The following is a 22,112-nucleotide window of genomic DNA, read 5'->3' as shown; positions in this document are numbered from 1 at the left end:
CACACACACACACACACACACACACACACACACACACACACACACACTTCTACCTACAAAAGCAAACTATCCTGTAACATCCACAACAACCTGTACTAACAAAATACCAAACGCACTATGTTTACTTCTCTGAACATGACCCCCAAAATAAAGCTATATACAGACATTTTTTATTTTAAAAGTAGTTCTTACAAGTCATTACTAAACAGCCATTATAAAAAATACCCAAAGCAATACATCTTAACTTCTTAAAGATAGCAATAAAAACTACACACATTTCCACTCAAAATGTGCCAACTGTCACGAAACATTTCCATCTGTAAACACAAACTATCATGATCATCTATTAATAACATATCCAATGCAGCACATATATCCCTGAACATTGACCCCACCAGAAAAAAAAAAGGTCTACACACATTTTCACCTTTAAAAACTACTGCTTCCAAATCATCCCAAACAACCACAACCACTATAGATTCAAAATAAGGAATGGCACCCACCCCCAAAAAAGACACTTGTATATACACATTTTTACACCTTTAAAAATACTTTAAATTCCCAAAACTACTACAGATACAAATACTGTACAGTGCAGCCCATTTACCTCTACTCATTGTTCTTAAAAATCATTGAAATAAAACACAATATTGCCACTTTTTAAAAAGTTAGAGCCTTAAGAATACTACTTGCACTTACCCAAAAAATCAGTCTTTCCATGGCTAGCTGTCTTTCCTTCTGGGCTGGGCTGAGGTGGGCTACGCAGGCAAGCTGGCTGCTAGAGTAAAAACAAAAGACAAATCTCAGACTCTTTTTGATTATCAGCTGTAGAAGCACTATTAAAAAATGCTTGTTCTGCCCCAACTCCCATCCCTTCATGAACCAATTGCTACTGATTCCAGTCCCTTCCGCTTTTTGAAAAAGTTGCTATGAATATCATGTCACTCCTCTTATAAATCAACCCACATATTACTATTTATCCTTTATATATCAAAATATGCTTGTTCTATTCCCTTCCCTTTTTAATTCCAAGATACCAGAGTGTCACTTATTCCAATGAAAGTATTTTTTTAATACAAGGACATTCAGGTTCATATCACTGCGTAAGACAACAGGTACATGCAATGACTAGGCAAATACGCCTTGCTTAGACAGAATGCATTACTTATTCCACTGGCTATGTTATGTCACAGTACTGACATGCCCACAAACCTTTATTCACTTACACAGATATAGCTGGCACTGAGCTTGAGTCAAAACAGTCATATATAATGTTCTTATATCATTGCAGTACATAATGAATACAAAACTTGTATGCTAGATTTAACTTTTAACAAATGCTGCTTAATGCAAATATTAGTAACAATCCTCCCTCCCCGAACAGCAGTTCAGTCATTATGGCAATTACTTTTCAACACAACCAAGATGCATAGGTCTTAGCTGTTGGTGCAGAGATTAAGGTAGTAAGCTAGGGTCCCTGGGGTACAGGATTTGATTCCTTCAGGCCTCATTTGTCTACAGTGTGCCCTTCAGCAAGTCACTTAATCATACACTGTTCCTTGGTCGCCCCTGAGAAGGGACTGTGCATCCAGTAGGCCTACCTGGTTAACAGATAGGAGTATTCTTATGTGACACAGCAAATAATGGCACAATGGATAATGAGTTCTGAATGCACATCAGAAAATTGAGCTTATTTTCCTTTTATTTTGTAATATGTACTCCTACATTCATTTTGTAAAATGCAATAATTATTTTAATATATTTTGCATTCTTTTTTCTCTTTAAAAGAAATAAAATATTTTGAGAAAAAAAAGAAATAAAATATTTTGAGGAAAAAAAAGAAAGAAAATTGATCATACATTAACAAAAGAGCAGCTAACAAACAACTACTTAACACCAGTACTCCGGAATGCAAGTTAGGTGTCATTTTTCATTCTGTGATTCAGTATCACTTTACAATATTTCTCTTCCTTGGTAACAGCACAATTGCCCAATTCCACGTTATCTAATCTGAAGCTGGCTAAAGCACAGCATGCAGTGTTTGCTCCAAGTCCCAAACAGAGATTATGTCGCAATACCGGATTTGACCCAAACCCTCGATCCTTGCATTCCTGGATAATGTTTTGTCTTTTTACACACAGTCATAGCCGGCCACCTAGGGTGCTGGTCTACCAGGGGCACTTTTCCAGTAATTATTTGGTATAGGTAGACCAGGATGGGGGGGCACCAGGTAGTGTGGAGGGGCGCCGAGGAGCCCTTTTGCCTAGGGTGCCAGATGACCTAAGGCTGGTCCTGCACACAGTGCAGCACAGTCACACACACAAAACACCTTTTGGGATGCGTGTGCCACATACATCTATCTGTGTGAATTCGTCTAAGCACAATTTTACTTCCGCTTATGTAAAAGTATGCGGTAGTTTATTTTTGCACATCCTTTATTGATGATGGAAGAACATGTAGTGAGGTCTGGGTTGTACCCTGACAACAGCATTCCAACTGCAAGAAGCATCTAGAAATGCTTTGCGCCTTAACAGATATGGAACCCCAGCACCAAAAGGAAATTTTAACTAGCATGCTGAGCTCCTAACACCCTTTCCTTTTTAGTTCACTGAAAACTGGGCTGCCTGCACAATTCAGCTCAGGGTAAAAAGAGGGCAGCTAAAATATGACCTATCTGAATGTACGGAGACACTGTGTGTGTCAAAATCAAGAAAAAAATGCTTGGATCAACTAATTTAGAACCCCAGGGACATAATAGGACCAAGGAATAACAATTGCCAGAATGGCAAGAATAGGGGTTGGTGATACGAGCCAGGAGTACATAGAGCAGAGTCCACCATGACAACAAGCACTAAAGGTAAATACAGGACAGGGGACAGGTTACGTTGACTTCAAAAATGTGTGTATGTAGACATATGAGAGAACTAGATCCGCCAGTTATAAAACATCCGGTCTTGGCTGTTACAATGTGTTTGAGGCACCTGTCATTGTTTCTTTACCACACACCTAATACAATGTTGCCAGGCTACACTACAGAAGCATATTGTCATTTAGTGAAGAGACAGCCATTTCTGATTACACAGCTGAACTATTTTTTTTTAACTTCCAGTTTTGCAGTATGCAAGTGCCTTTGACATGCACATTTTGTCATACTCATGTATGCCAACTTTACTCATTCTGTGTAATGACGCACTCCCATTCAAGTGTCCATTGTTAACTATGGTGGTCATGCTCCCCCTTGACAGCTTGTGCCTGTGCTAGCCAGCACCTTCACCCCATCCTTATTAGATTACTGGTGATGCTTGCCCTATGACAAAATACTGTTACACAAAGTGATTTGTAAATTGTCAATATCTGTTACAGTATGTTCAAAGTTGTTTTACACATACATTGTTTTCTGCTGCTGAAAAAGGTTTTCACACAGATGTCTGTAAACACGCACTACTGTGTATATTATAAAAATCATGGCAAAGGCCCTGATAATCAAATGTCGGCTTCTTGACACAGGAGGGACAATGTGCCTGAACAGTGGTTGTGGAGGGTATGCTGCAGCAAAGAAGATACAAGCACAAATAATCTGTATTAGTCTGGACATTTTCTACAAATACTGCAGAAGGAAGCTGTTTGAAGTCCCATTTGGACTGTAACAGCATTACTATGAGAGACATTAAAATTTTTTTGTTAACTTACATGTGTAAAAGAAGTGTCAAACTTTTTTCATATTTAATAAAAATCACATTATTTAGACTAGTTACCTCTGCTGCTTCATTTTGTAATAGACATAAAAATGCTTTTTGTTGCTCAGTGCATCATTAATTAGGAATGCACAACACAGGAGTGTATTCTTTTTCCAAATTGTACCCTCTAAGGTCTAGTACTGCCCTTCTTCATCCACAAACCATATTGACAAAACCTATGTGGCAAACCAACTCCATCCATGTTGCTTAGCCCCTGAACACAGCATACCTGATAAATGTCCACACTGAATCTTTTTTTTCTTTCAAAAATCTCTATTTCAGTTTTCAGATATTAACAGCAAAACATCAAATCAAACAACACAAAATGAACGGTACATACAAAAGGGAAACACCCAAAAATGTACATATATATATATATATATATATATATATATATATATATATGGGTCCATGTCATATGGTCGACTGTTCATTTGACTGAAAGTTCATTTGACTGAAAGTTCATTTGACTGACAAGCATTTGCCCCCTTCCCCAATGTTGTGCGACCCTGGAGTTGATGTATATAGTTAGGGGGTGCGTGGGGGCACAGCCCCCCACATCGGGGGGTGTGGGGGGCAAAGCCCCCCACCTAAAATGCTTGTCGATCAAATGAACTTTGTCAAATGAACAGTCGACCATATGACATGGACCCATATATATATATATATATATATATATATATATATATATATATATGTATATGCACATATATATACGCAATATACACTAGAAGTCACTACATCATCAAATGGAGTATAAAAATTTTTAACATCAATTAAGAAAGTGAGGGATAGTACAAGGGACAGTTTATGAAGGAGATATAGAAATTCAACCACTTATTATATTTAATGTATTTGGGAATGTAATTAGATATATCAAGGAGAAAGAAAAAAAGAACTGGTTATAATACAGTCATTTTATAATATAAAATGGTCTTGTGTCAGTGTGAGAACTAACTAAGAATTACTTCTAGTAAGTAACCCCAATATTTCTGATAATGTTTCTTTTCTGTTTTTGTATAAACTAGTTTGTGAGATGAGATGTTTTTAATAGCCTTCGCATGTAATTGGAGATGTGACATTCCAATTTTTAGTGATATAAAATTTTATAAGGGCACACCGTGATAAGGCCATTTTTTTATTTTTGGAAGTTGAGTCATGTTCATAGGTAGGTACTAGGCTATTGGCCCTAGGGCCTATATAAGCCTAGCCAAAAAGGTACGCTGGCTTTCGCCACCCAAGAAAATAATTTTCCTGTTCCCCTGTCGAGCAGAGCCACAGAAGTGATCCCCAGAGTGAATTTACTATTTCCCATCCGATCATCAAGATTTTTCTTGAAGAGTGCTAATGAGGAGCTTTGTTTGATATAGACAGGCAGTTTGTTCCAGAGTATGGGAAGTCTCTGGGACAGGAATCTATCCCTCTAGCATGTTCTGTTTATTGTAGTGACAAGGTTTAGGTCCCTAGAGCGTGTAGCTCGGAGGGATTGGGATTTCTTTAAGTGCAGCATGTCCAACAGCTCTGGGTCTGACATAGCTTTGTATGTTAGGCAAAGATCGCCTGTGAGTAGGCGATATGCGGCGGAGTAAAGCTGGAGTTTTTTGAGATGGTCTGCGTACGGCATCTGTTTGAGGCCGGTAATCCTCTTTTGTGAGGTATTTCTGCGGCCTTTCCAGTTGTAGATGTCTTGTGAAGTACATACCAAAAGGGACATTGTACTCTATAAAGGGTCTAATGAGTGATAAAGTAGAGGGGGAGTTACCTCTTTTTCCTGGATGAGAAACCTTTTGTGATAAGGTGTGCCACTTAGAAGGATTTCCTGACTACTGTGGCGATGTGATTATCAAAGGAGAGACTACTGTCCACTTGTGTCCCAAGATTTATCACACTTTGGGTGTTAAGTAGACTACTGCCTACATGGTTGTTCATGGGTACAGAGTTTTTACCAAAAGGGATGACAATGCACTTTTTGGCATTGAGCTTGAGACCATGGCTTTGATACCAGGCATCTGTCTCAGTGGGGCCCTTTTGTAGGATGCCCATATCGTTAGGAGTTTCGATTATGGCTACTAGTTTGCAGTCGTCTGCAAACTTCATTAGCCAAAGACCTTTTGTGTTAGCTTGTACTTTAGAGAAGTAGATACCAAACAGGAGAGGACCCAGGACTGAACCTTGTGGTACTCCACTTGTCACTGGTCTGAAGACGGATTTGGAGTCCGCTACTTTCACAGTGTGGGTTCTGTTGGTGAGCCAGTTGGCAACCCATCTTGTGACACAGGGATTTATACATAGTTTAGTGAGTTTATCATTCCAGAGTGGGGGATGGTGTTGAAAGCCTTGGCGAGATCTAGATAGGCTGTGTGAACCACCTTACCCTCATCTACAGCTTTGGTGACTGCTTCAAAGTCGTCTATCAGGTTTAGGAGACATGATCTGCCTTTTACAAACCCAAACTGGGTGGGGTCCATAGTCTGGAGATTACTAATGTCTATTTACAAGTTCCAGGATATGTTCCATGGCCTTGCAGACCAAGCTCTTCAGGCTAATGGGGCCGTAGTTCCTGGGGTCCATGGTGGATCCCCTTTGTGCAGTGGGATAACAGTCACTGTGCACCATTCAGTGGACACAAATCCTGAGGTGAGGCTATGACTGAACATGGTGCTTAGGTGGCATCAGTTCATTCTGCAGTTCGTGTAGAACGCAGCCTGGGATGTTGTCAGGTCCCATGGATGCCGTGTTCTTGGCTTTGGGGAGTGTGGTTTTTACCTGTGCAGCTGTGACTACAGGAACTTTGCATTCTTCCGGTATAGAGATGGGCCCTTTAGGGGGTGACAGGGGTGTAAAGTTAGCACTGAACCTATCTGCCAAGATGTTGGCAATATCAGTTGGTTCTGTATATTTAGTGCCATTGTGCTGTAACTCAGAGCAGATCTGAGTGTTGCCATTGAGATTCTTGACATAGCTATAGAATGCTTTGTGGTTGTCTTTAGAAACACTGGCGATTTTGTTTTCCTAACTAGCTTTGAAGGATTTTTTGAGGGATCTCAACTTGTTACTGAGGCTGACCAGGGAGTTCCTCCAATCATGGAATTTTACTCATATTTGCAGCAGTTTTTCTCTTCTGTTGTAGAGTTTGTTTATGGCAGGGGACCACCAGATTGGTTAATGTGCAATATAGCTGTCTCCTATGACAGGGTTGATTTTTCATATCCCATCTTCTCTAACCTAGCTCTTAAAGAGCACCATAGGTTGTGTACCTTGCTAGAGTTAAACATGACATGGAGAATATCAGCAGTTTGTTTTGGGCAATGGGGACATATAGGGGAAAAGTTGGGATTGAACTTATTTAGTTTTGATGGGGTATAGTACACATTGTTATTTATCATAATGTGCGTATATAGCAGCTTCTTAAAAGGAATGAATCTGATCGTATCTCAATGGCCTGTCTCAATTTCTTCAGTCAGCGATTGTTTTTTTCTTGCTAATAGTTTGAAAATAGAGAATTCTGGTGTTTTATGTCCGTTACAAGTTTATATGTCCTAGAGAGATGGTTTTCCCTTTAATCACAAGGTTTTCCAGGATTAGTTTTACTAAGTTAATGTCCTGCAAGTTTACTTGTGTTTATGAGAATTTAGCATTTATAAGATAATAGATTTGGGTAAGAATAACAGTATATTTCTTAGGAAGATTAAGTTCTAGTCTTATTTGTAGTATATTGGATTCTTTCCATTGGTAGATTTCCCATATTGTGAAATCTTTTATCAGGGGGCAATTGTTAGATTTAAAGGTTTATTATTTATTAGTAGGTTTGGATTTAGGTGGAGCAGTTGTATAAAGGCAAGAGCATCTAATAGTTGCAATGATTTGAATAATTTCTGTGTAGTAAGAATCATGTGTTTAATTAGTGGGTGTAGATTCTCTGTGAATATGCCAGTTTGATTTAGGTTTAAAAATGGTAGGAATTTGCTGTTATACCCTAGGGATTTCAGTTGTTCAAGCCAGATTTTGGTCCATTTGGGTGTCCAAGTATTTGCATAAGGGGCATGGCTTATCTGTATTAGTCTGCAAGCAGTAAATATACTATAATAGAGTTTGAAATCAGGCAACCCCAATCCCCCCTTATCCTTGGTAAGTACAAGTTTGTCATATTTAATTCTAGTAGATTTGGGATACCATAAGAATCTTGATGTCGCTTTTTTAATATCATGGAAGAATTTTTGGGGAATATTTGAAAAGGTAGCATTTAGCTGAAAAAGTATTCTTGGTAAAAGATTCATCTTAACAACGCTAGCTTTTGAGAGTAATGACATATTAATATTCTTCCATCTATTGATATCACTTTCAATATTTGTCCATGTACGCAGTAGGTTATTCTTCATGATATCTTTAAAGTCAGGAGTAAATAGTATTCCTAGGTATTTTATCTAGTAACTTATCTTGATCCCACTCATGTGAAAGTAAAATTCCTTATGACCTATAAGATTCAGGGGAAATGTGGGATTTATTTAAATTTATAGTTAGAGATTTCAGAGAACTCATGTATAGCTTTAAGCATTTTTGGGAGGTCGGTAGTGGGAAGTTGAAAATATATGTTTAAGTCGTCAGCAAAAGCAGAGTATATAAGATTTGTATTATAGATTCTAGGTATGTGGTGGAAGTTTTTTGTGAAATAGACAGAAGGAGAGGTTCTAGATAAAGATTAAAGAGGTATGGGGAAAGAGGGCAACCTTGTCTTGTACCACTGGATAAGAGTATAGGGTTAGTTTTGAGCTTATTTATCTGGATAGTGGTAGAAGCTTTCCGATATAGAACCTTAATTATCCTTATGAATTCCTGAGGAAAACCATATAAAGGCAATACATTAAATAGGAAATGTAAATTAATTATAAAAAGATTTGGTTGCATCTGCCATGAGAACATATCTAGGGCATTTATCACTGTTAAGAAGTCTGATAATGGTATCTAAGAGGAGGATGTTGTCACGTGTTTGCCTGCTTATCATAAAGCCCATTTGTTCTTGGGAAATGATGGAAGACGAGTATATTCTTAAGTCTATTTGGTATAACATGAGCTAGGATCTTAAGGACAGTATTTATCAGGGCTATTGGTCTACAGTTTGCTGGATCTGTTGGATTAGAGTTCAGCTTTGGAATCAACACTGTTTTGGGGTTACTTAAATAATTATCTGTTATACCATGCTGTATTATAAAGTTGAAAACATTTAATAAAATTTTGGAAATAGGTTCCATGAATAGTTTTATAAAATTCAGAGGTGTATCCATCAGGCCCAGGGGATTTACCTGATTTGAGTTGGTTTATTGCAACTTTTATCTCTTTTAGTTGCAAGGGTGTTTTTAGTAGTTTTTCTTGATCTTCTGTAATTTTTGGAAATTTTATACTATATATAAAATCACCAAATGTGTCTGTAGATGGTGATAAGGGTATGTTATATAGTTTCTTATATATGTCTTCAAAAGCATCTACAATATCTTGGCCTTCGTGCTTCACAAGTCCTTCATACTGTATTTCCTTAATCCTTGGTGGGCCATTTTTTTATGTTACTTAGTCTAGTTAAGAATTTTGAAGGTGTTTGTGCACTCTGAATCTTAACTACCACAGAGTAGGTTTGACATTATGCATAAAGACAAAGAACATGTTGGGAGACATATGTATCAGAGAATACAACTTCTGTGGAACTGCCTTCCTCTACACATAAAGCAACGTGCTTCTCTTACATTAATCAAAAATAATCTGGATAAGCAGACAGGTAACCACAAATTCACCTCTGGATTTAGCACACTTTTCGCTCCTGACAGGAACAACATGTAAATACTCTGTTCATCCCATTGTTATTCACACAAACTTTCCAGCTCTACGGACTCAACTTGCTTGAGATTTGCTATGATGGAATAACTAATTACAGTTTTCAAACATAAGGGGAAGGGGGGACTGTGAATGGAAGAGAATTACTCAAGGTTCCCTAAAAAACTACCAGCTGAACGAGTTAGCAACACATGAAATTGCACTATGATTTAACTTGATTTACACTATTCCTCTTCAGCACTGCATTAATATGAAGCTCTTCACCAGCAGTAGTGGCAACACACAACATAACTTAAGACACATTCACAAAATGAACAGCATCCAAGCCACTACATCCAAGGATTTACATTTTTCTTGTGACAAACAAAACATATTGGTTAGTCACATACATGTCTCAGAGGATCCCCGTGCACTGTAAAAGGCTCCCCATCCATGTGAAGCAGAGTCCATCCCCAACACTATTTACGTGCAACACTGACCAATGGATGGGAAATTCATACCGGGTCTCGCCCCCATGTCTTGAACAGACAGGCAAACAATGCCCAACTAACATACTCCCCCCACACAACCTCTTGAGACTTCTTAACTAACATGCCTTGTTCCAATAAACACCCATGATGCATAGGGACACAACTGGCTTGGATTTTACAGCTAAGCTTATAAAGGCACTGGTGGTCATTAGCCTAGGATACACCTATGAACATGCCCAAGAGTACGTCATATTCAATAATGAGCCTAATAAGCGAAGTGGGACTGTAACTTCCTTGGGCTTTGAGGAGATACTATGAAGGATAAGTTTTAAGTCAGATGTAGGTCTCAAACCCATAACCTTGAGATTAAGAATCTCATGCTCTACCAATTTAGTTAGCTGGACTAAATGGAAAGATTCAGCCGCTGCACCCTTCCCATAAGCAGCAGCAGCACACTAATAATGCAGAGCTTTACACTACTGCACTAACTGACAGTTAAAAATTAATCAAACTTCCCCGACTGGGAATTGAACCTGGGCTGTGGCAGTGAGAAATCCTAACCTCTAGACCACTAGGGATCCCCCTCAAACGAAGCAGCTGGGGATGGTAGAATCAACAGCCTTCTGATATATTCCTTGGATGCAAGACAAGTGTGCTACCTGCTAAGTCACGGACTCTGATTTCCAGAAGAAGAGAACCACTGTTGCTAGAACTAGAAGGGAGTCACCACAATAACCTTGGTGGATTCCTTCTGAATCTTCAGAGGTATCCTGGGTACGAGTGGAAAGGGTAAAAAGCATACAGCAACATTCTCATGTCTAAGGAAAGGAAACTGAATCTGTCTTCCAGGCATTCTTGCATGGAGTTTTTGGAGCAGAATGTTGCCAGCTGATTGTTCAGAGTGGAGCATTGAGGTCTACTTGAGGAACTCCCCAAAGATGGATCAAATCTTGGAAGACCCCTGATCTAGTTTCCATTTGTGAGGGTCTGTCTTTGTCCTGCTCAGCTTATCTGCCACACAGTTTTGCTCTGATGGGATGTAGGGTGCCTGAAGAGTGAGACTGTGTCTTACAGCTATAGCCCACATTAACATGGCTAGTCTGTATAGGGGGTAACACTTGCTTCCCCTTGCCTGCTGATCTACCACATGACTGTAGTATTGTCTGTAGCAACATAGAGACGTCCAGGGGACTAACGGTGATTAAGAGAGTTGAGTGCCTTGATTACAGTAATCACCTCTGATATTTATGAGCTTGCTTGCATTGCCTGTCGTCCCATATACATTGCACTTTCATCCCTCCTGACACTGCTCCCGAAGCAAAGTCTGAAATGTCTGTGGTGGGTGATTGCTTGGGGGGGGGGATTTAGATTTAGGGATTTTTTTTGTCTCCAACAAATGACTTTACTTTGGACAAATCCCTGAAACAGAACATGAAAAGATAATGGGTGTTGGTACTGGAAACAGAGAGTTTAGATACCACTGTATCCTTCTCATGTGGAGCCTAGCTATAGATATCATGTGACTCACAGATGCCAGGAGACCAAAAACCTGAGGTATTCCCTTGCAGAGACAGCTGTCTGAGTGGAAAATCCTTGAAATATACTTATTTTATTTATTTTACAGTTTGTTTACCGGGATAGTCCATTGTGCCAAGAAGAGCCCGTTTTCAATGCAGTCCTGGGGAGAAAAGCTCCATGAACAACAATATCATATGAAAACAATGCATTTACATTTGTGCAATTCTATTGAATAATGATGCCATTACATAACATGATAAAAAATCTATGAAAAAAGTAAAAGGTAAAATTTACACACAAGTCAAAATAAGATAAATCCATTGGTGCATATTCCTGTTAAATTTATTAGAATGTGAACTACACAGAGCTGACATTACAGCTTTACATGGAATCTCAGAGTTAAAGTAGGATGGGGGATAAGAGGTGTTAATTGTTGAATCTAAGAAGGGTGGGGCAATAAGAAAAAATAGAGCAAGAGTAGGAGTAAATGAGAAACATGAAGATGGTAGTAGTCAGAGAAGCTCACTATGATGGAGAAGAGAGAATTAAAGGAGTGTGAAAAATGGGGGAAAAAAGAGGTGAGTCATGTGGGATGAGAACAGAAAGTACAGTTGTGTACACTTACCATAAATGTAGATGTTCGAGTGTATTCACTGTTGCAGTCATTACATTTGGGTAATCTGCTGGCAGGTTGCCCTCAGTCGGCCTGAATAACAGTCTTGGGTCCTGCATTGGTTGCCATTTCCTCTTCCATGATGTCAGGGGTATAAGACATGCAGTAGACGCCATTTTATTCAGTTTTTTTTGCCCCAGATGTTAGGTGCCCCCCCCCCCCAAATGGGGAGCAAAAAAAAAAAAAAATATATATATATATATATATATATATATATAAACAGTAAATATATATAAATGCACTTTTAGCAACATAAACTTTACCTTCATCTAAAAGCAAATACACCAGAAAGGCTTTTGTGTATAGTGAAGGAAAGAAAAGGTATAGAAAGGGGGATGGCGGGTGGGTAACCCGGACTGCAACAGTGAATACACTCTAACATCTACATTTATGATAACTGTACACAACTGTACTATGTTCTTCGTGTTTCACTGTTGCAGTCATTACATTTGGGAAGAATCCCAAGCTAAGGATGGGAGGATGGAACTAAACAGCATTAGGAGAGGCTATAAGGCCCTGCAGAACTGCAGTGGCAAAGCCGGCCATGGATTTGGAGAAGAGAGGCAAATGATAATGCTTTGTGAAGGTATGAACAGAGCTCCAAGTAGCAGCTTCTAGAATGTCTTTGGATGGGACCCCTCTGAGAAAAGCTGCTGAAGTAGAGGCAGCCCTGGTGGAATGTGATCTGATCCCCCTTGGGCACAGGTTTACCATGGTGTAAGTAGCAGAAACAAATGCAGTGGCTTATCCACTTAGAAATAGTCTGCTTTGATATAGCCTTCCCCTCTGACCCTGCAGCAAATGCTACCAGTAGTTGCTCAGATTTTGAGAGATTTGGTCCTGTTTAAGTAGAATCTTAGTTGTCTGTGTACGTCCAATGAATGCAGAATCTGCTCCCCCTTGTTCTGCGGATTTGGGTAAAATGTTGGCAGGTGAATGGTCTGGTTAAGAGCCACACTGGATACCACCTTAGGCATAAAAGAAGGATTGGTCCTGAGGGACACCCTGTCTGGGTAAAATATAATAAAAGGCTCCACTGCCATGAGAGCCTGTAGTTCTGAAGCCCTTCTTGGTGAAGTGACTGCCAAGAGAAAAGCTGTTTTCCAAGATAGAAATGTTATATTCGCAGTAGCTGCTGGTTCAAAAGGAGGCGGAGTGAGTTTTTCCAGCACAAAATTGAGGTCCCATGCAGGAGTTGGTGATCTTCTGGGAGGCCTTACATTTTTGGCCCCTCTAAGATACTCTAAGCAGAGGATGAGAAAAGAGGGGAGGCTCTGTGTTGTAATGAGCCGAGATGGCAGAGGCAAGGATTTTTATTGAAGAAAAAGATAGGCCCTTGTCAAGCATCTCAGTCAAATATTGTAAAATTTGAGGAATACTGGGCTTTGCTGCGTCTGTTCCTTGTGCTTGGTTCCAAGCACAGAATCTCTTCCATTTATCAGCATAAGATTTTCTAGTACTAGGCCTTCTGGCTTCCAAAATGACATCCATCACAGATTTACTGAGAGGTGTTGTTTGAATAATTAATTGATCAGCCATGCTGCAAGATTCATAGTTTGGAGCAGAGTGTGCAGAATTTGATTGTTCTGTTGAGACAGTAGATGAAGTATTTGAGGCAAGTACCATGGAGAAAGTTGAGATATATTTTTTAGAAGTGGGTATATCAGTGCTGGCGAGGCCAGTCCGGAGCAACTAGGATCATTTTTGGTTTTTCCTGTCTGACTTTTAGTAAGACCTTGGAGAGTAGAGGTACAGGGGAAAGGCATAGACTGATGGGCATCCACTTTCCATGCTTTTTTGTGATGAGTTCTTATGCAGAATTTGTCCAACTGATAATTTTGGGGAGTGGCAAATAGATCTATGTCTGGGCTCCCCCATTTCTGTGTTAACATGCTGAAGATTTATGGATCCAGTTTCCATTCGTGCAGGTCCATAACATTTCTGCTTAGGTCGTCTGCCAGACTATTTTGTTTTCCTGGCAGGAATTGAGCTTGAAGATGTATTTGGTAAGTCAAGGCCGTGTTCCACAAGGCCATGGCTAGTCTGCAAAGGGGGTAGGAATGCGTACCCCCTGCTTATGTACCACATAACTGTGGTGTTGTCCATCTTTATCAGTAGTTGTCCTGGATGAAGTAAGTCCTTGAAGGCTGTCAGAGCATTCTGAACAGCTAGCATCTTTCTGGTTGATATACAGATGCATTTGGGTTTGGGCTCCATTCACCCTGAATGCATCTCCCCACCAGGTGGGCCTCCCAAGTATAGTCTGATGTGTCTGTAGTTAGGGTTTGGGTGGCAGGGGGTAGAGTGAATGACAGTCCCCTGTTCTGGTGACATGTCTCTGCCCACCAAAGAAACTCCTGTTGTAGGCAGGGAATGAGAGGAATCATTGTTTCCAGACTGTGACAATGCTGACTCCATAAACTTTTAGGGACCATTGAAGTTTTCTCATATGCAGTCTCACATATGGAATTAGTAGAATGCAGGATGCCATGAACCCCAAAGCCTGCAAAATTTGTCATTGCAGAGAACTGGGTTTTTGTTGCCATTTGTTTGAAGTATGTTGTCAGTTGCCTTTGTTTGTCTGGCGTGAGGCAAGCCATCTGGGCAGTTGTATTAAGCTTGCACCCAGGAATATAATTATTTGAGAGGGTACCAGTTGTGATTTCTTTTCGTTTATGGTGTACCCTAGGCATGCTAGAAGCCTTGTTGAAGAAGAGTGTCCTTGTCCTCTGCTTGAATGACACAATCATCCAGATATGGATAAATTTGAATGCTTCTTTGTCTGCAGAATGCAATTACTGGTGCCAGGCACTTTGTCGACCCTGGGCGCAGCAGATAAGCCAAAGGGCAGTGCAGAGAATTGGTAATGCAAAAAAACTGCTTTGAAGCGGAGGTATCTTCTGCATGATTCCCTTATTAGGATATGCAGGTATGCCTCAAGTCTAGAGTCACTAACCAAGCGTTCCTGCCCAGCATAGGCAGCAGCTGTTGTAAAGTCAGCATTTTGAATTTTGGAATGTCCAGGAATGTGTTCAAAATCGATAAGTCCAGTATTGGACACCATGAATAGTCTTTTCTGGGTAACAGGAAAAGTCTTGAATAAAAACCCTGTCCTTTTTCCCTTTTCTGGTACCGGTTGAATAGCCCCCAAATCCATGAGGGACATGACTTGTTTCTGGGCCTCTGCCCATTGGTTTTGTGGCAGATCTGGCCATCCATTTGGAATTGGCAAAGTATGGAAATGAAATCTGTACCCCTGGGATACTATGTTTAATACCCACTTGTCATGGGTAATTAACTGCCAATTTTGAGCATGAAGTGCTAGCTTTCCCCCCATGGAGGCTATCAAAAGATAAGTGCTTGGTGATGGTAGAGGAAAGTCATTGAGACTGCTTACTGTAGGGTTGTGCTGTGTTTCCTCCAGATTTGGAGGTGGAGGCACCCCATTGCTTTGACCTGTAAGAACCCTGTGATTGGTATCTGGAGCCTTTCGAGTGCCTGGATTTGCCCCGAGTGGCTCTGTTGGACACAGGAAAGGACCATTTTTTTGTAGGCCAGTGTCTACTGAACCTGGGTGACTGCACTTCCAAGAAATCTTTCACAGTTTGCATAGATTTAGCTTTGTCTTCCATTTTCTTTAACATCTTTTCTGCCTTATTACCAAACAGAGTATCATGGTACAAAGGGGCATCCAACAATTTAGATTTAATATGATCAGGCAGATTTTGCTCCTTGAGCCAGGCATGCCTTCTAATCACAGATCCAGTAACGGCGGCCCTACAAAAGGCCTCCAAGGAATCAAAACCACATTGCAAAGTATGCTTTCCAACCTGTTCTGCTGAATGCAATAATTCCTGTAACTTTTTATTTTCCACACAATCAGAAATCAACATCATTTTCTGTTTCAGTAAGCCCATAACATGCTGGTGATATTTAAGCATATGAAATTGGCAGTTTAAGGCCCTGATTGCCAAGGTTGCAGACGTATAAACCTTCTTTCCCCATCTACCCAGCGCCCTGAAATCTCTATCAGAGGGGGTAGGATTTTTGGCTGTAGAGGCCTTTACACCCTTGGGACCCTGAGAAATAGTCTCAGGATCAGCAGCGGGATTTTTTGAATAGAAATTTGTGGGAGTCAGGAACCCTGTAATATTTGTCTGGCTGACTAGGAGCCAGAGGCAGGGAATTAGGAGCCATGCTTGATTCCGAAAACACATCAGCAATGTCTAATACATGAGGTATTGCCAAAGGCCTATGCTGAGGAAGAAGGAAATCCCTAAGCCTCTTTTTTGATTCAGAAAAGTCCTGACTCTCCCAGTGAAAATGTTCCTTAAAGTATGCAGAGCCTCTCCAAGAGAGAGATCCTCAGGAGGAGATGCAAATGGGATGGATTCCTCTGCATCAGAATCCTCATAGGGTGGAATAGAAAATTCCTGAACAGAAGAGCAGTCAGAAAAAATAGAAACCTGATCTGAAGATTCATAATCAGTGCTTTGCCTAGGCCTCTTAGCAGGGGGGGTTGGGAATCCCTGATCAAGGTAATTAAATCCTCAGTCATTTTGATCATCTGTTTTTTTAGGCATAGGGGCCTGAGCACGTGGCTCATGCGTAGGTTTTTGACATAGATGTTTTTGACCTTGTTTATGTTGCTGGCGTCGGTTTAATATAAAAATGTTGAGGCCTGAAAACACCCTCAGAAGCCGGTGCCTGCTCAGCGGCTCTGGACCCATCCAAGGGAGAGACATCCGCGGATTCAATACTCTGAGAATCTCGCAGCATACCGGACTCCGAATGGGTCTCGGTAGAGGCCTGCGACTCAAAAGTAGCGGGTATCAGGGGCTGCGAAAGTGCCTCACCGAGTACCGGCAAACCAGTGACTGGCTTAGGAGAAGTTTTGTAGTCTGTTTTGGACCTCAACGGTCTGTCTCTCTTTTTCTTTGCGTTTCTTGTGAACTCCGGTAGTCGGATTGCTAACTGACATTTCAGGATAATTAAATCTTGCACCAAAATATTTTGAAGCAAAAATATACCAACGCTTAATAGTGCGTTGGTTAAATCTAGCACAAAACTGACAGCAAGGCACGTTGTGATCTGGGCCTAGGCAAGGAATACAAATGAAAATCCTTATGAGGTATTTGCTTCCCACAAGTAATGCAATTATTAACTTTTACTGACATCGGTAAGGAGCACGAAAAAGTTTCCCCAATGAGGTACTTCGCTTTAGTTTGAAGACTTTGGCTCTGAAACTCGAATACGAAAATTTCAGGAGTCAGCTGACCGCCACTTGCAAACTGCTTCTGCTTCAGGCACCACGTGGCAAGAAAGACTGAATAAAATGGCGTCGGCTGCATGTTTTATATCCCTGACGACCCGACATCATGGAAGAAGAGACAGCAAATGACCCAAGACTGTTATTCAGGCTGACTGAGGGCGACCTGCCAGCAGATTACCCTAATGTAATGACTGCAACAGTGAAACCTGAAGAACATCATTCCCAGAGGGTTTTGAGATGGGAATGAAGCAGGGTCTTAAAGGTAAAGTGGTTGTCTGCAGTACGAAAAGGTTGCAGGGAGTTCCAGAGGTGAGCTAGGGAAAAGGACAGTAGGTGTTTGCCTGGAGGAGGAGCAGACTTGTACAGTTCAAGCAAATTCTGGTTACTGGATTTTAGAAGTCTGTTGGGTAGGTGCATTTTGAAGGAGGAGGGAAGGGCAGTTGGAGGGATTAAAGATGAGTTTATGGGCATGAGTACGTTGAATATAGGTAAGATGGTTGGGAAGTTCGAGCCAATTTAGTTTGTGAAGAGCATTGCAGTGGTGGGAGGAGGATTTATAGCCGGTAGCAAACTTAGAAATGTTGTTCTAACAGGAGGACAGCTTTGTTTTTTTTAATGAAGACTGAAGGGTGGTAAGAAGTGGGGCACCACATAGGAGAGAAGGAATGAGGGAAGGTTGTTAGAGAGTACAAGTTTAGTAGTGGGAGTGATATAGCGGTTATGGCTGTAAAGCATGCCTAGTTTCTGGTGGGTTTTCTTTATATTGGTTAGTAGGTGGGTATCAAATTTTAACTGTTCATCAATATGGACTCCTAGGAGCTTTACCTGGGAGGCTACCTCGAGAGAGGTATTGTTTTGACTAGTAATGGAGAATGAGTTCTTGTCTATAATGGTGCTTTTTGAAGGGGAAAGTAGCATAATTTTAGTTTTTGATGCATTGAATGATAGGTGGTTGTCTATCATCCAACGTTCGGTATAACAGAAAGCATCCTCAGTTAGTTTTAAGAGAGTGGAAGTGGCGGAGCAGATATTGTAGAGTCAGAGTATTGAATCAGTTTAGCACTAGGAATGTTTTGGTGGAAGTCATTTATGAAAATGTTGAACAGAAGGACAGAAGGGGACCCAATATGTAATCCGGGGGTATGCCTGTAGGTGTATTAAGGAAGGAGGAGGTGGCTTTTTTTTCCCTTTGACAGCTTGTTGTCTGTCGGAGAGGTAACTAGAAAACCAGTTGACAGAAGAGTGGGATAGGTTTAGATTAGATAGTTTAGATAGGAGAAGGTTATGGTAGATAGTGTCAAAGGCCTTGGATAAGTTAAGTTCAGAAGCAGGGTGGACACTAGACAGCCGGAATCCTGAGCTTTGTTGACTGTTTTGAGGAAGGAGAGGAAAGCAGTTGTGGTACTGTGGTCAGGTCTAAAACCATGTGGGTGGGGGTAAGTAGATGATGGTCTGTGAGGTAGGGTAGAAGATGAAGGTGGATACACTTTTCTAGAATTTTTGAGATAGGGGATAAGATAGTGACTAATTTTGAGGAAGTAGGAAGGAAGGTCATCAGGGGCATTTGAGCATTGTTTCAGTTTCCAAAGGAGTTTTTTTATGGTGGAGATAGGAATGGGTTTGATAGTGAAGGAAGGGGGTTGGGAGGTGGTAGTGTTAGGGGAGGGAGAGACAGGAAGAGGTGGAAGTGAAGCTTTGTTGGGGAAGGAAATAGTTTGGCTATATAATCAATAAAGGATGAGTTAAATTGGGTGGCTAAGGACAGGTCTGGGACTTTTGGGTCAGGGCAGGGGCGGTCTCTTTTGCCAGGATTGAGTAAAGTGGAGATGCCATTCCAGAATTTTTTGGGGTTGGTCTTGTGGTTATTTTGAAGGGTGGAGAAGTAGGATTTGCGGTCGGATGCAACAAGTTTTTTTCTACTTTGTTACATAGTAGATTATATTCAAGTCAGGGTGGTATGGGTTTTATTTTTCTGGTAATGTTACCAGGCTTTGTCATGGAGATGCATAATGGTTGTAGTTTCTTTGCTTAACCATGGGATGGTTTTACTTTTAATTCTCTTGGTTCTTTAGGGAGCAAGGACATTTAACAGGTCTACGAATGTACTATTAACGTAGGCTACTGCATTATCTAGGGAGAGGGTTTTTAGAGGACTCCAGTTTTACAGAGCTGGTGAAGGTTTCAGGGTTGAAGTTTTTGAGAGAGTGGGAGGACATTTAAGTGTGGGATACTTGTAAGGTGGAGGGAAGGCAACAAGCAAAAGAGGGAAGATGATCATTAAGAGTGTCAGGTAGGATACCACTGTCAGAGATGTACTGGGAGTGGGAAACAATAATCCAGTTGAGAGTAGTACCAGAGGAGAAGTGTTTCGAGGGCCTGGTAGTAGAGTTTACTAGTTGTGAGAAGCTGTATAAGTTTATGTTGTGTGGAGAAGTAGAAGATTGAATATCGGTCCAGTTAATATTAACGTCACTGAGGATTATGGTCTTGTTAGTAATGTTAGAGGAGAACCAGAGAGGATATCCTCAAGAATGGGGATATTGTCTTCTGGGGGAATGTAAAGAGTGGCTATACATACGTGTTTGTTTCTATTCATCTGGAGGAGTGCCATGGTTAGTTCGGTGTTGGTGAACTGGGGTATGGGTTTGGTGAAGGGAGTAACTGTAAGGGAGGAAGAGTAGAGAAGAGCTACTCCACCACCTTTTTTGAGGGTCCTGTTATTTCTAATTATATTGTAGTTGGGGGGAGTGGTTTCAGGATCTTTTGTGTGTGGCTTTAAACAGGTTTCAGTAATGGATAGGATATCTGGGTAGCTATGTTGGAGCCAGGCATGGAAGTGTGGAATCTTGTTACATAAGCTTCGAGCATTCAATGTAGTATAAAGGAGGGATTTGCAGGATTGGGGGGGGGGAGGGTAGAGGGACCAGGGTTTGGGTGAATGTCACCACAGAGAAGATATCTAGATAACTATTTTTCCTTTGGAAGAAAAGCTGTATGAACTGAGGTGTCTAGCAGACACCCCAAGAACATAATCCTGTTTGTTGGAGTAAAAAGACTTGAATGTTTTCTTTAATCTCAGCTTGTGCAAAACATCTCTCACACAAGACACACTGAAAAAAGATGCTGCAAAAATAAGCAAGCCACCTATATATGGGAAAAAAGTGGATGCCCTGTAGCCTGCAATGAGCTATAACTGGAGCTAGGTACTTTGAACAGTCTTAGTGCAGTGGATAGTCCAAAGAGTAAGGTACAGAACTGATAATCTGAAGCAGAAGAAACCTTAAGAAATGCTTGACGTCTGGATTAATAGGAATGTGATACACATCTTTTAAACCTAACATAACTAGAAAACTTAACTGAGGAAGTGGGGGCAACAGGTTGTGAAGTGACAGAATGATGAATTTGGGCAAAATCATACAACAGTTAAGGAAACCAAGAGAACAAAAATGAAATCTAGAACACCACGCTGTATAAAAACGTTCATTTACTGTAGAAATCCAATAGCAATGTTAGCGCTTTCAGGTCAAAACCCTTCCTCAGATATTACAATGCATAAAAACACACAGGTGCATTTAAAGCAATTCACCACCAATCAAATTTTAATAAACTACCCGCCTTTTCTTTTAAGGCTGGTTTAAGGGGAACACCACCATCCAAACCTGGAAGCCTATCAGCTCCTAATTCAATGATCTATTTGGTCTCATTATATTCCATTTCATTCACTAACTCACCCCCCTTTGGCTAATTTTACTACCTGTAAAACCATAAAATTAAAACAATGATTCCCATTATATTTGATATGTTGAAACAATGCATTATGTACATTCCCATTACATATAGCGGACGTGCTATAAAATTCTTTCTTTAAATTTGCAATTGGTCTTACCTATGTAGAATGAATGACATGAAACACAATCAGCTAAACACACTATCTTTTGTGTGACGGTCTACATACCCTTTTAACGAATATTTTTTACCCGATAGAGGGTGTTCAAATGTATTGTCATTCCAGATAAACTGACAAGCCTTACAGCATCTGCATGGAAATGTACCCTGACGTCCTATATATTGACTAATATTTCCTTGTCTGTCATCACATAAAAGGTCCTTTAAATTCTTTCCTCGCTTAAAACAAAATCGGGGTGTATCAATCAAGATGTCCCCCAGTTTATCTGTTAATAATACCCTCCAATTCTGTTGTATATAATATCACAGACCCCTTGTATATTATTGCTCTAACGTAAATTCACTCAAAACAGGTTCTTCCATTCTATTAGCATTATGAATATTCACATTATGGTGGTTCTTAGAGAACCAGGGTTTTGCCCTATCCTTTCTCTCCACATTACTTTGTTCTAGGGCAGATTCTATGGTCCTTTGCGTATACTCCCTATTAATGAGATTATCTTACATCTTTATGGTTTCATTCACATAATCAATATCCTTAGTACACAACATAAATCTGGGATGCATGCTATCATATGCTAATAAAGTGTTTTTCCAACGTTCCTTTCTAAAAATCACAGTATCTATAATACCACCTCTGTTTTCTTAAGACGAACGTCTAAAAAGAAATCTATCGTCAGGTTTGAACATGACATACTAACCCTTAAGAAATC

The 22,112-nt window shown here is 40.4% G+C and overlaps 1 long non-coding RNA gene across 1 annotated transcript in view; it reads right to left on the bottom strand.

The window, feature by feature from the left end:
• Nucleotides 1-697: 697 nt before the first annotated feature.
• LOC122812875 overlaps nt 698-22,112 on the bottom strand; it is a 164,204-nt gene continuing 142,789 nt past the window's right edge. Inside the window, exon 4 of the long non-coding RNA XR_006366596.1 lies at nt 698-778. This is a non-coding gene — a long non-coding RNA (uncharacterized LOC122812875). The remainder of the gene's footprint in view (nt 779-22,112) is intronic.

The sequence above is a fragment of the Protopterus annectens genome, chromosome 10.part0 (genome assembly GCF_019279795.1).
Source record: "Protopterus annectens isolate FY-2018-M chromosome 10.part0, PAN1.0, whole genome shotgun sequence".
Classification (NCBI taxonomy): Eukaryota; Metazoa; Chordata; order Ceratodontiformes; family Protopteridae; genus Protopterus; species Protopterus annectens.
This window is presented reverse-complemented; position numbering and strand designations above follow the sequence as displayed.